Here is a 15631-nt window from a genome sequence, read left to right on the forward strand (position 1 = left end):
CTCAGGGTCCAAAATGGCTGTTGAAGCTCCAGCCATATTATCTGCATTCCAAACATCAGGAATGATGAAGAGGAAAGAGGGCACTATTCTTTCCCTTTAAGGACATGAAAAAATGTACATCACATTTTATTTCATCAACCTGGAGTTGACACATAGACATATACCTGCAAATGAGAATGGGAAATACCTTATTTTGTGTATTTAAAAATTTTTTTTAAATTATTTCAGTATTTATGACTAAACCGGGTCTTCATTGCAGGGTGGGCTTTTCTCTAGGTGCAGCGTGCAGGGGGCTACTCTCTAGTTGCCCTGTGCAGGCTGCTCATTGTGGTGGCTTTTCTTGTTGCACAGCATGGGTTCTAGGGTGCATGGGCTTCAGTAGTTGCGGCGCTTGGGCTCAGTAGTTGTGGCTCCCCGGCTCTAGAGCATAGGTTCAATAGGTGTGGTGCTTGGGCTCAGTTGCTTTGCAGCATGTGGATCTTCTTGAGGCAGGGATTGAACCCAATGTCTCCTGAATTGGCAGGGGATTTTTTTTTTTACTAGTGAGCCACCAGGAAACCCCAGAAATATCTTTATTTTAAAGGGCTATGTGCTCAACTAAAAATCATTTCTTCTGTTACTAAAAAAATAGAGAATAGATGTTAGGGGACAACAAATAGTCTTTGCTTCAGAGGTGAACAGGCAATTTACGTATCTCCTCTCCCTCAAAAACAATGAAAATTTAAAAACATGCTGTGCTGTGTGCTAAGTTGTGTCCAACTCTGCAACCTTATGGGCTGTAGCCCACCAGGCTCCTCTGTCTATGGGAATTCTCCAGGCAAGAATATTGGAGTGAGTTGCCATGCCCTCCTCCAGGGGATCTCCGCTACCAGGGAGCAAAATGAAGCTCTTATGTCTCCTGCCTTGGCAGGCAGGTTCATTACCACTAGTGCCACCTGGGAAGCCCCCAAAACATGTTTAACCTTAAAATAAGTTTTAAATTTAAAATATTTTTAAAAATGTGATGATATACTTCCCCTCTCCTTCAAATTGGCAACTTTTTTCTTTTTAAAATAGTATCTCTTAAGTACATGAATATTATCATCCATCTACCTCTAGTGGGAAAATAAATTGGTAAATTGCGGGGGGGGGGGTTGATTTGGCAATATAATTTAAAATGATTATCCTATTTGATCCATGTATTTCATATCCAAGGATTTACTCTAAGCCAATAGATGTGTACATAAACATCTGTGGTTAATAATGTCAACATAGAGGGATAAGTGGGGCTTCCTTTGTGGCTCAGCTGATAAAGGATCTGCGTGCACTGAAGGAGACCTGGTTCAATCCTTGGGTTGGGAAGATTCCCTGGAGAAGAAAAAGGCTACCCACTCCAGTATTCTGGCCTGGAGAATTCCATGGACCATATAGTCCATGGGGTCGCAAAGAGTCAGACGTGATTGAATGACTTTCACTTCACTTCAGAGGGATAAGTTAAATAAAATAGAGTAAGCCATATTATGGACTTCCTCAAAACCATTAAAATTGTATTAGAAGAATATTTGATGCTGTGAAGAACTCCTCATAGTATGTTTTGTGGGAGAGTCTGGTTGCAAAAAAAAATACACTATAGCATTTAAATTGTATTTGTATGTATATGCATCTAAAATGTTAGCAGGGTATTAATAGTGATTATTTTTAAATAAGGAGAGTGAGTTTTATTTTCTTGCACATGCTTTTCTGTGTTTTTTTCTGTATTTACTGAACTCTTAACAAAGAACCTGACTAATTTTCATAATTGAATAAAAATAGGAAGAAAATGATACTATTTTATCATTCAAAAGCAACTAGAAGAGAGATGTTGGGAATAAATACCCTACACTTAAAAAAGAAAAGCCCACAGAGTATATTCTGCTTATGAATGATCATACCTCTTACAAACTGTACTTCATGGTTGCTGGTGAAGAAGTTTGCTTGTTACATAAATCTCGTTTTTCATGAAATAAATTTTTTTATCATAATAGTAGGGACTGAAAGCTATTCAGTGAATAGGTATAGTTGCCATCTAAGAGGTGACATTAGGGTACCTATTGCCATAGAGACAGACAGTGGAAGCACTTATTGCTCCAATTCCCTTTGTAAGCTAAGAAAGAAAAATCAGTCACTGAGAGGGGAGCCTGGTTCCCTGGAGCTGGGCCTGTAATAAGCAGTAAAGCACCTGGATTGCGGTTAGCCAATTTTCATTTCGTATCCCCAAGTGTCCCATGGTATTGGAACCACACCTGCTGGCCAAATCGCATTCATATTTTTAAAATGTAATTTCTAAGTGCAGGTACACCATGGTTTTCCAAAGTTTAAAATAAAAGACTATAGTGGAAAGCAGAAATACTTCTTTTCAATTTAATTTTATTTTTTGGCTGTGCTATGCAGCTTGTGGGATCTTAGTTCCCTAACTGAGGATTGAACCCCGGCCCTGGGCAGTGAAAGTGTCGTGTCCTAATCACTGGAACCACCAGAGAAGTCCCATGGAAAGCAGAACTACTTCTAATGATGTATTCATTTATAGTTCTCTTTGGAAAGATTTTTCGTTTTGTTAGGGAGTTGAGAGTAAATATCCCTATAGCTAGCATAGGCTGTCCATAACATGTAAGTGTTAGTTGCTCAGTTGTATCCGACTCTTTGTGACCCCATGGATTGTAGCCTGCCAGGCTTCTCTGTCCATGGAACTCTCCAGGCAAGAAGTGGATAGCCATTCCCTTTTTCAGAGGATCTTTCGGACTCAGGGATTGAACCTGGGTCTTCTCCACTGAAGGCAGATTCTCTACCATCTGACCTTACCAAGTGTTAAAATTGGCCAGTTGTGGAGATGACCAAAAATACTGTTGATGTCTCAGCTGGCTATTTCTTTAAGGGAGTGCTGTAGATATGGGCCAGACACATGCCATGATGATCTCAAAAACCACTTTTACTTTAGGATTTGCATTGTACAGGTTGACATCATTAGTACTCTTGTGTATTCATGTTAGTATTTATTTTAAGATAAATGTATTTTAAGATACTCTGCAGATCCAGTGATCATTTAAAAACATGAATCAGATCATATCACTTTCTTGCCTCCAGGGGCTTCCTATGCATACAGACTAAAACTCCTCACTATGGCTTACAGGGCTATTTGTGACCTGGCCTTGCCTTCCCGTCTCACTTGCTGCTCCCAGCCTCACCTCCGTACACTCTCTTCTGTTCACTTCCCTCAGCCCTGTGGGCTTGCTTTCTTCAGTCAGACTCCGCTTGCTCCTATATCCAGGCCATTTTACTTGCAGTTCCCTCTGCCTGGAATGTTCTTTTCTTCGGTTGCTTCTTATCTCTTAATTCTTAGCTCAAGTGTCATATCCTCAGAGAAAAGTGAAAGTGAAAGTTGTTCAGTCATGTCCAACTCTTTGCGACCCCATGGACTATACAGTCCTTGGAATTCTCCAGGTAGGAACACTGGAGTGGGTAGCCTTTCCCTTCTCCAGGGGATCATCCTAACCCAGGGATCGAGCCCGGGTCTCCCGCTTCCCTAACTGCTGTCTCCAGCTGTCACTCTATCACAGAACCCTATTTGATTTCCATTATCTTATTCAGCAGTATTGAAAAATGCTTGACTTTTGGTTTAATTTCTGTCTTTTCCTTTTACTCTCGATTTGATTATATATACCAAGAGGCCAGAGACTGTCTGCCTTGCTTATTGTTGGTAACTCTAGCATCTAAAACAATGCTGACGCATAGTATGTTATCAATTAATGTCAGTTGAATAAAATGTAAATGAATTCATCTATATAGTTGGTGAAATAATGTAGTTCCCATACTATCTCTGAATGTGTTTTATGGAAAACCTTTAAATCCCCTGTGTTTTATCTCTATGATACTACCCTAGCCAAATTGTTCCCTGCCTTATACATATAGTTGGAAACCTATAGACTAAGGCAAAGGGCTTTGCAGGTGGCCCAGTGGTAAAGAAACCACTTGCAGTGCAGGAGATACAGGTTCGATTCCTGGGTCAGGAAGATCCCCTGGAGAAGGACATGGCAACCCACTCCAATATGCTTGCCTGGAAAATTCCATAGTATCCTGGTAGGCTACAGTCCATGGGATTGAAAACATTCAGACACTCTGAGCACACACACACAGAGACACACACACACACATGGACACAGACACACAGACACACACACACACACACCCACACATACATATACTAAGGGAAAACTATGGAGGCAGGAAAAAGATCAGTAGCTTCAAGGGCTGGGGGCAGGATAGGATGAGTGAGGGATGAATAGGTGGATCACAGGGCTTTTTTAGGGCAGTTTAACTATTCTGCATAATAATATAATAGTGGATTGCACCATTATACATTAGTCAAAACCCATACGATGTAAAACACAAAGAGTTAACCCTCATGTGAACTGTGAACTTTAGTTGATAATAAAGTATCAATATTGGCACATCAATTGTAGTAAATGTACCACACTAATGCAAGATGTTAACAGTGGGGGAAACTGGGGGTGAGGTGGAGTGAGAGAGTTCATGGGAACTCTCTGTACTTTTTGCTCAACGCTTGCACAGAGTCGGACACGACTGAAGCGACTTAGCAGCAGCAGCAGCAGCAGTGGTGGTGGTAGGGGGCAGGTATTCCAAAATGAACAGCTTGTGTGTTCAACTTAGACTTAAGTTGCTTAAAAATGTCTCAAAAATGGTAATAAACTGTATGTACTCAGTCAGTCATGTCTGTCTCTTTGCAACCTCATGGACTGTAGCCCACCAGGCTCTTCCGTCTGTGGGATTCTCCAAGCAAGAATACTGAAGTGGGTTGCCATTTCCTCCTCCAGGGGATCTTCCTGACTCAGGGATTGAACCTCAGTCTCCTGTATTGGCAGGTGGATTCTTTACCACTAGTGTTACCTGGGAAGCCCAGCTGTATAGATGGCATCTAAGAAGAAATGTTGTAACCACTAAAAAAATACAGATTATGTTTAGAATAGAAAAACAACCTGAAATCATTTCTGAACAGATATAAATGTTTGGCTTATTTCAGTATCAAAAGAAACAAATCAGGCAGCTGGGTACCCTACATTTGTTGAAAGTCAACCCAGTGCATCAAACTCTACTACTTATCATCCGGAAATAAAGTCAAATTACTCTCAAAAACATTGACCTTGAGCTCATCTGCACAATTTTTTTTTTCCCTAAATTTGGCTTTTCCCTAATGACCTGAGGTGGTCCTATTCCTTACTGAACATTGATTAATTTAATATTTGGAAATATTTCCTCTTGAGGGTTTTAGAAATTCACCTTAAAAGTCATCTTATATTGGTATTAAAATTATATTATAGCATATATATTAGTATCAAGGAATCAAAAGCCAAATATATCCATAATAGAGTGGGTTTATTTGCATGGCATAGTTTCAGAAGACACCCCATCCCCATTTCATATCTTATTTAAGACATATGTTTTCTACCTGCTCCCTGGTACTTAAAATTTCAAAATGATAACCAATTCTTTGATTAAAGGTTAAGACTTTAATCTCTTAAAATGCATGAAAATCTTAGTAAGTAGTAACGCATTGAGTTATCAGCAATTTGTACTTTTGGATGAATTTAACATATCCTGTCCTGCAGGCAGTTTTTCACCTGGAGAAAGGAAGAGATCCTAATGACAGAGTGTTCCCCAAGTCTGCGTAAGGTAGGGGTGAGATTGCTCAAACAATTGCAATTTTACTTAAGAGCAGCCCTGCCTACAATCTCCCTCAGTGCTCTGAATAGGCATGTAGCTGTGTAAATTCCTGGCTGATATTTAGGGCAACAAAAGTAGAGGTGACTTTCCTGATATCAAACACATGTCACAGCCAGAGGTGAGAAGTGACAGCCTCTGAAAAGCTCTAAACCAAACTGGGAACATTATTAATCAATAACTCAAGCAAGCAGAAGAGGCCCGAAACACTGAAGGTGGAACTGATGTCTCCTTCCCAGGCTAATGACACACGGAGGTGACTTGTGGGGTCAGACTCCTTGCTGCATTGCCCTTTTGGTAGCTCTGTATCATCATGACAAGTTTTCAGAAACTCCCAGAGCCTTAATTTAAAACAGAATGTCATTTCTTACCGACTTGTCTGTTTATTGCACTGCTCTAAGGGAGATTGGAGCGCTGGTCTCTGAAAGAGCAAACGTTAACTTCTCCACTCTGGGACTTTCATGTTCTCTAAGAAAATATCACTGGTGTAGGTAATTTAGGTCATAGAGTCACTGCTAAGTCTCTTAAGACTGTTAAAGCAGCAAAATTATGTTTTATAAATAAAAAGTAAGGATTTTTTTCATTTAGGATTAATCTTAACCTTGGGATTGTTAAAAAAAAAAGTTCCTGAAAGAGTTGGTTAGTGTCAGATCCAGGAATGGAGATATTTAATATTATAAACATTTTCTGAGTTAAGCCCATGGGCAAGCCACTGTGTTAATGCTTTGGGATTTACAGCAGTCCCTGTGCTCCTGTAGCTTACAGTCAGGGCAGGTGACCTGCTAAGGTCCAAACCATGCTTATGACTCTGTTCTTGGTGATCTGCTTATGTTCCTCATCATTTAACACAAGGTTGTAATGGTGTGTGATTACATTGGAAAGTACATTCAATTTCAGTAGAACACTATCAGAATTTCTTTGGATAGGTTTGACTTTTTCCCTTCTACAATGGTGTTCTTATGCATGGACATTTTACATTATTTTAAAACATATCTCTAGCTTCAGCCCTAAAATTTTCTACAGGATATCACCTAGGTATTTCAAAAACAAACAGTATAAATTGAATAGGTCAAAAACTGGGTTCACTTTTAATTCTCTAGGTATTCATTTGCCTTTTCTGATCACTGCAAAAGATAACACCAAGTCAATGGTCCTCAGTTCCTCCAAGTGATTTTTTATATATATATATATATATATATATATATATATATATATATATATAGTGATTCTCTCTATATGTATTAACTCCATAAGGTCTTTTTAGATTCAATAATCTTTTAAAGAGTATAGTTGACTTAAAATGCTGCATTAATTTCTGCTGTACAGCAGTGTGACTTTTTGATACATACATACATACATAAAAATTCTTTTTCACATTCTTTTCCATTATGGTTTGTCACAGGATAGTGAATGCAGTCTCTTGTGCTTTACAATAGGATCATGTTGTTCATCTGTCCTATACATAATAGTTTGCCTCTGCTAATCCTAAACTCCCAGTCCTTCCCACCCCTACCCCACCTCCCACTTGGCAACCACAAATCTATTCTCTATATCTATGAGTCTGGTTTTGTTTTGTAAGTGTGCATAAGTGTTAGATACTCAGTTGTGCCTGACACTTTGGAACCCCATGGAGTGTAGCTTGCCAGACTCCTCTGTCCATGAAATTTTCCAGTCAAGAATACTGTAGTGAGTAGCCATTTCCTCCTCCAGGGGATCTTCCTGACCCAGTGATGGAACTTGGGTCTCCCACATTGTGGGCAGAATCTTTTTCACATGTGCATTCATTTGTGGCGTATTTTAGATGCCACCTGCAAGGGATACCATGTGGTGTTTGTCTTACTCTTTCTGACTGACTTTAGTATGATAATCTTTAGGTTCATCCATATTGCTGCATATGACATTATTTCATCCTTTATGGCTGGGTAGTATTCGATTGTGTATGTGTTTGCATATATATATATATATATATATATATATATATATATATATATATATATATATTTATGGGCTTCCCCAGTGGCTCAGTGGAGAAGGAAATGGTAACCCACTCCAATATTCTTGCCTGGAGACTCCCATGGTCAGAGAAGCCTGGCAGGCTACAGTCCATGGTGTTGTAAGAGTCAGACACTACTTAGTGACTATACCACCTGTGGCTCAGGGCTTCCCAGGTGGCGCTAGTGGTAAAGAAGCAGCCTGACAATGCCGGAGACATAAGAGACATGGATTCGATCCCTGGGTTGGGAAGATCTCCTGGAGAAGGGCAGAGCAACCCACTCCAGTATTCTTGCCTAGAGAATCCCATGGACTGAGGAACCTGGTGGGCTAAGTCTAAGGGTCACAAAGAGTTGGACATGACTGAAGCAACTTAGCGCACAGGCATATGTGTGTGTCTGTGTGTGTGTGTGTGTGTGAGAATGTGTGTATACCACTTCTTTATCTATACATCTGTTGATGGATATTTAAGTTGTTTCCATGTCTTGGCTATCCAAGAAAGTCTTCTTATTTACAATTCAGTATCAGTGGAAGCTATTGCTTCTATCCTTGACGTATTTCTCATGTATATCCATTTCCTTACAGTGACACAGACAAGGCTGTCAAAAGGCTCTCTCCTTCTACCATGTGAATTTTTTCAATAATTGAAAAAATTACTGACTAGTTGACTAGTTCCCCAAGTAATCCCCCACCTTTCTCTAATTCAGCAATGGGAATCAGTTGGTTCTGACTCTTTGCAACCCCATGGACTGTAGCATGCCAGGCCTCCCTGTCCATCACCAACTCCCAGAGTTTACCCAAACTCATGTCCATTGTTTTGGTGATGCCATCCAACCATCTCATCCTCTGTCGTCCCCTTCTCCTCCTACCCTCAATCTTTCCCAAGATCAGGGTCTTTCAAATGAGTCAGCTCTTCTCATCAAGTGGCCAAAGTATTGGAGTTTCAGCTTCAACATCAGTCCTTCCAATGAACACCCAGGACTGATCTCCTTTAGGATGGACTGGTTGGATCCCCTTGCAGTCTAAGGGACTCTCAAGAGTCTTCTCCAACACCACAGTTCAAAAACATCAGTTCTTTGGTGGTCAGCTTTCTTTATAGTCCAACTCTCACATCCATACATGACCACTGGAAAAACCACAGCCTTGACTAGACAGACATTTGCTGCTAAGTCGTTTCAGTCATGTCCGACTCTATGCAACCCCATAGACGGCAGCCCAGCAGGCTCTCCTGTCCCTGGGATTCTCCAGGCAAGAACGCTGGAGTGGGTTGCCATTTCCTTCTCCAATTCATGAAAGTGAAAAGTGAAAGTGAAGTTGCTCAGTCATGTCCGACTCTTCCCCACCCCATGGACTGCAGCCCACCAGGCTCCTCTGTCCATGGGATTTTCCAGGCAAGAGTACTGGAGTGGGGTGCCATTGCCTTCTCTGAAATGGACCTTTGTTGACAAGGTAATGTCTCTACTTTTTAATATGCTGTCTAGGTTGGTCATAACTTTCCTTCTAAGGAGTAAGCATCTTTTAATTTCATGGCTGCAATCACCATCTGCAGTGATTTAGGCACCCAAGAAAATAAAGTCTGTCACTGTTTCCACTGTTTCCCCATCTATTTGCCATGATCTTAGTTTTCTGAATGTTGAGCTTTAGGCCAACTTTTTCACTCTCCTCTTTCACTTTCATCAAGAGGCTCTTTAGTTCTTCTTCACTTTCTGCCATAAGGGTGGTGTCATCTGCATATCTGAGGTTATTGATATTTCTTCCAGCAATCTTGATTCCAGCTTGTGTTTCTTCTAGCCCAGCATTTCTCATGATATACTCTGCATATAAGTTAAATAAGCAGGGTGACAATATACAGCCTTGACGTACTCCTTTTCCTATTTGGAACCAGTCTGTTGTTCCATGTCCAGTTCTAACTGTTGCTTCCTGACCTGCATATAGGTTTCTCAAGAGGCAGGTCAGGTGGTCTGGCATGTCCATCTCTTTCAGAATTTTCCACAGCTTATTGTGATCCGCATAGTCAAAGGCTTTGGCATAGACAATAAAGCAGAAATGGATGTTTTTCTGGGACTCTCTTGCCTTTTCGATGATCCAGCAGATGTTGGCAATTTGATCTCTGGTTCCTCTGCCTTTTCTAAAACCAGCTTGAACATCTGGAAGTTCATGGTTCATGTATTGCTGAAGCCTGCCTTGGAGAATTTTGAACAGTATTTTACTAGCGTGTGAGATGAGTGTAATTGTGTGGTAGTTTGAGCATTCTTTGGCATTGCCTTTCTTTGGGATTGGAATGATAACTGACCTTTTCCAGTCCTGTGGCCACTGCTGAGTTTTCCCAATTTGCTGGCATATTGAGTGCAGCACTTTCACAGCATCATCTTTCAGGATTTGAAATAGCTCAACTGGAATTCCATCCCCTCCACTAGCTTTGTTTGTAGTGATGCTTCCTAAGGCCCACTTGACTTCACATTCCAGGATGTCTGGCTTTAGGTGAATGTGAGGGATCACATCATTTTGATTATCTGGGTCATGAAGATCTTTTTTATACGGTTCTCCTGTGTATTCTTGCCACCTTTTCTTAATATCTTCTGCTTCTGTTAGGTCCATACCATTTCTGACCTTTATTGAACCCATCTGTATATGAAATGTTCCCTTGGTATCTCTAATTTTCTTGAAGAGATCTCTTCAAGTCTTTCCCATTCTGTTGTTTTCCTCTATTTCTTTACATTGATTGCTGAGGAAGGCTTTCTTATCTCTCCTTGTTATTCTTTAGAACTCTGCATTCAAATGCTTATATCTTTCCTTTTTTCCTTTGCTTTTCGCTTCTCTTCTTTTCACAGATATTTGTAAGTCCTCTTCAGACAGCCATTTTGCTTTTTTGCATTTCTTTTCCGTGGGGATGGTCTTGATCCCCGTCTCCTGTACAATTTACGAACCTCTGTCCATCGTTCATCAGGCACTCTGTCTATCAGATCTAGTCCCTTAAATCTATTTCTCACTTCCACTGTATAGTCATAAGTGATTTGATTTAGGTCATACCTGAATGGTCTAGTGGTTTTCCCACTTTCTTTAATTTACTTCTGAATTTGGCAATAAGGAGTTCATGATCTGAGCCACAGTCAGCTCCTGGTCTTGTTTTTGCTGACTGTATAGAGCTTCTCTATCTTTACCTGCAAAGAATATAGTCAATCTGATTTCAGTGTTGGCCATCTGGTGATGTCCATGTGTAGAGTCTTCTCCTGTGTTGTTGGAAGAGCAATGGGAATAAGCATCCTCAGACTCTATTTCTGATAGGCTTGAGATGCTTTCATCCACCTGTGCTGCCTGTTTTGCCACTCTAACCTCCCGTTTCCTTCCATTTGAACCCTCTCCTTCAGTCAAGCTATTTCGTTTGTCAAGCATTTTCCATCCCTTGTTTTTCTGTTGTACTCTACCTCAAATGACTTCCTAGCTTTAATTCCTTCTGCATCAATCTAAGGCCAGCCCTTTGTCCTAATCTCTTGCAAAACTGACTTTAATAAAAAGTTCATTTATTGATTTTATTCATGACATTCAACATGTGTAAACTTTAAAGAACTTTAGGAGCTTGTGTGCAAAATAGAGGTGAATAAATAGAGACATGGTTATCAGCACAAATAGCCATAGTGTGAAGCATGACAGCTCTTTGAGTCAAGAGAAATATAAGTAAAATGAGATAAGAGTGTATTTTTGCCAGTTGTAACAACACTTCTTTCAATGTATCATTTTGTCTATGTCTTTAATCTTTTGATTTGTTAATTTAACAAAAAAACTTTGCACACATGTTACTATGCAAGTCGCTGGGGGAAAGAAATGGTATGAAACAAAATTTCTGTCCTTGAGGAATGGGAAATACTGATAAGAAGGCAAGATTTACACCTGAAAAGAGGAAGGAGCAGAAACACATAGTGTCCTAGCAGTGAAGCAGATGATATTTTATGTCCCGAGATGGATGGAGTCGAAGGATCTTGAGTGCTTATGGTGGATTTTTCCCAGTGACTTGTAATATACCCCCTCTATGACTTTTACCCTGTCTCACCCAGTGAGAAAATAATTTGCAAATGGTTTTGATAGAAAAATGCTCTCTAACCTTTTTAAATTGTTTTCTTTAGATACCTGAATTTTTACTTTTCTGTTGTTCTTACCTGTCTAACTTTCCATGCATAGTCAAGAAATATTGTCTAACATATTTTGGTCTTTTTAAGTGTTTAAAATTAATCTGAACACTTTGAGTAGTGTTTTAAATATAGAAATCAGAGGGGGAAGAGTCGCAGGGAATTACAAGTGTAAAAAATGCAGCCAAAGCATTCTCTGAAGGTGACTTCTGTGCTGAACAACATTAACATAAAAGTTGAAATGTTGCTATGAAAACAGCAACAGATTTTCTGAACATAAAGTCAAAACAATCTAGAAAACAAAAGTCAAGAATTATTTAATCTTTTACTTAGTTGTGTGATTTGGAGAGCAGTTGATTGTGTTAACATAGCTAGGAATCTAGCAAAGAGAGCCAATCACTATCTTTTATCACTCTTGGGGTAGAATCAACGTACGGGCTGGTATCACACTGAAGCCAAACAATGGATTCGATTAAATACATTTTCTGCTTTCAGTATTATCAGTATACATTGAGGTGAAGAATGGGAAAAAGTTGTAGGTATGTCAACAGCCCTCTAATGCAGCTTTAGTTTTAGTTATTGAAATCAATTTAAATTGAAATTAAGTCAAAAGTATTCTCCATCCATTGCTCTATCTTGTTGTGAAGTTTGTGTAGAACTTTATATTAGTTTACATTTTAAAAGCATGTTGGATTGTGTAGTAATGAAACCCAGGAAAAACAAAAAAAAACCCATTGGCATGTGTTTAACCAGAGCTGGTTATTTAAAAACAAAATGTGTACTCAGTGCATTGAAACTGCTTACTCTTGGGTGTGGCAATGTTTTCTATACATTTTCTATATATTGCAGGAATTGTCAGCATATGAGGGTTAGCAGCATTTTCACTTGGTACCAGGGTCCCAAGGACACAGGGTATCAGAGATGTATCAATAAGCAAGTATTTTGGGGAGCTTCTTTGTGAAACATTGTGCATGAATCCTCAGGATTTGCTTTGCATTCCTGAATACTCAACTTGCAACTGTTTTAATTTAAGAGAGTGTAAGATTGTCAAATTGGTCTGAAAAATTCTGGAGAAGGTTCATGAAGTTTCAGTTCAGTTCAGTTCAGTTGCTCAGTCGTGTCCGACTCTTTGCGACCCCATGAATCGCAGCACGCCAGGCCTCCCTGTCCATCACCAACTCCCGGAGTTCACTCAAACTCATGTCCATCGAGTCGGTGATGCCTTTCAGCCATCTCATCCTCTGTCGTCCCCTTCTCCTCCTGCCCCCAATCCCTCCCAGCATCAGGGTCTTTTCCAATGAGTCAACTCTTCACATGAGGTGGCCAAAGTACTGGAGTTTCAGCTTTAGCATCATTCCTTCCAAAGAACACCCAGGGCTGATCTCCTTCAGAATGGTTTAGTCAATAGGAAATAGTATGAATGAACTAAATTTTAATCATAGTAAGCTAAAAACAAACATTTCTAATGATTACTCAAGGTATAGCTGACAATTATATCTTAGAATCAGAACAACTGGAGAAAAGAAGAGGTAAAATTATCCATTTATGCAAAAGCTGCTCATGTGGTATTGATAGATTCTGTTACTACCATGAATGTGGAGACAGAGGTCCTTTGACCTGCTCTGTGTGAGTTCCCCTTTCCTGCTCCATTGTAATTCAGACTGGGAAACATCATTCAGAGCTGGCTCCAGGACAGAAAATACTAACTTCATCACATACACCAAAGGCAATAGACTTCCAGTAAGCTGGTAAATGTTAGTTGTGTTCCTGTATCACTGAAAATTAGCAGTCTTATAATACTGAATTTGCTTAAAACCAAAAGATGCCCATCTATTAAGAGTGCTTTTTATGCATCTGATTTAAAATGCTTAAGTAAATTAAAAATTAAAGGAAATTGTATTCATTCTAGTTAGCAAACGTATTTGTAACAACAATCAGATATTAAAGTGTACCAACTTTAGTAAAATTCAAGTCTTATTTTAAACAATCTGAATAGATGAGCCGCTATTGAACTAAAAACTAAAGTCCAGTGTTTTAATTAGAAAGAGGATAGAGATAGATTATTTTGGTCTTCTTAGAAGGTCTAGAGAACAGATTGGCTTTTTATAGATTCACATATTCTTGAGCGATTGCCTTTTCAAATTTGGGAAGTCCTTCCTGAAAAAACAATGGACACAAGTAAGTATATTTCTTCCTAGATTTCATAGGAAGAATACCTATATTGGTTCATGTGTGCTGCTTGACTTGAAGGGGGAAGCAGTCATGGAAAGAAGGTATTTTCATGTTCCTTTGCTTGGTGAATTCTAATTTATAAAATGTTAATCACCAACTTGCACTTGCAATAGAAATTCTACACTCTAATATAATATTAGCATTACAGAACAGTTTATAAGGTCTGCACCTCAGGAATGCTTGAGTTCTAGTGTAAAGTTTTTTACCAACTAGCAGTATGGTTTAAGGCAAGTTAGTTTGGGACTGAGTTTTTTTATCTGTAAAATGGGGCTGTCCGTGATAGATGGTCATTAAGGTTACTTCTAGATATAAACTTCTCTGGTTCTAAGAATGTAGATGTAATTCAGGATAAAATTGGAATCTATGGAAGGTTATGAGTAATATTTTGATGAAATCTCATCTTTCCAGCACCATTAAATAGTTACATTGACTCTGCAATGATCCTAGGCAATTAGTCAAATCCCTACTGAGCTGGGAAGACAGTTTTTTTTCACACAGATTAGACAATTTAATCCATCTTTGAGTAAAAGCATTACTGTCCCCTTCAGTAAAGTTTTTGTTTTAAATAAATGATTTTTATCTTAACTGACAACTTTGCACACCCCTGTTCATGTAATGCTTAAAGTGACACCAGCCTTTATCTGGGTGAGCCCTCTGTTCTTTTAGGTTCAAAGCCATGGCAAAGAATTAAGGTCTTTTTGGAGATATTCATGTAACAGAACCACAGGAAAGCTCTTTGTATCACTCCAACAGCAGAGGCAACTGGGAGCTGAGGCTGAGACATCAGATATGTAAATCAGGCTGCTGCCAGATTCTATCTGAGTTCAACCCAGCTTTGGCTGTCTTAAGTCTACCTACTGACCTGCTGGGGGATTATCTGAGGACATGCTTCTCACCTTCACTCCTTGGCTTTGTATTTCATTTCTGTCAGGATCTGTAGAAACATAGGAAGGAGATGAAACTCAAGTCAACCATTTTTCCTTTCTAACAACTTACATAAATTACTTATCTAAGCTGGGGGGAAAGGTTGAAATTGTTGATTTGAGTATGGTTTGGCTTTGTTGGTATGTTTCAGTCATCTAATTTTATTTGTTTTCTCTACAACTGCTAATAATTGAAAGTTGACTGCAGAAAATAGAATAAAATAATTTTTATAGATACAATGGAAGCTGTTATCTTAGAAAAGAGGATCAAAATGCTCTTATAAACAAGTTTGTATAAACAATGATTTTAAGTTCTGAGAATATTAATAACAAGGTGTTTAGGAGTAAAAGTTCTGACTTTTATGACTAGAGTCTTTCAAATTATCCTCAGGGATACTCTTCTATGTTGAAGGTTAAATCACACTTGACTATCTCTTTATGAAGTGATCTATTCAGTTCAGTTCAGTTCAGTCGTGTCCGACTTTGCGACCCCATGAACTGCAGCACGCCAGGCCTCCCTGTCCATCACCAACTCCCGGAATTTACCCAGACTCATGTCCGTTGAGTCAGTGATGCCATCCAGCCATCTCATCCTCTGTCGTCCCCTTC

The 15631-nt window shown here is 39.3% G+C and overlaps 1 protein-coding gene across 2 annotated transcripts in view; it reads left to right on the forward strand.

The window, feature by feature from the left end:
- The window catches only part of PLCL1 (phospholipase C like 1 (inactive)), a 370849-nt gene that overhangs the window by 296040 nt on the left and 59178 nt on the right, over positions 1-15631 (forward strand). The window lies entirely within an intron of this gene.

Source organism: Ovis canadensis, chromosome 2, assembly GCF_042477335.2.
Source record: "Ovis canadensis isolate MfBH-ARS-UI-01 breed Bighorn chromosome 2, ARS-UI_OviCan_v2, whole genome shotgun sequence".
NCBI classification, from domain to species: domain Eukaryota; kingdom Metazoa; phylum Chordata; class Mammalia; order Artiodactyla; family Bovidae; genus Ovis; species Ovis canadensis.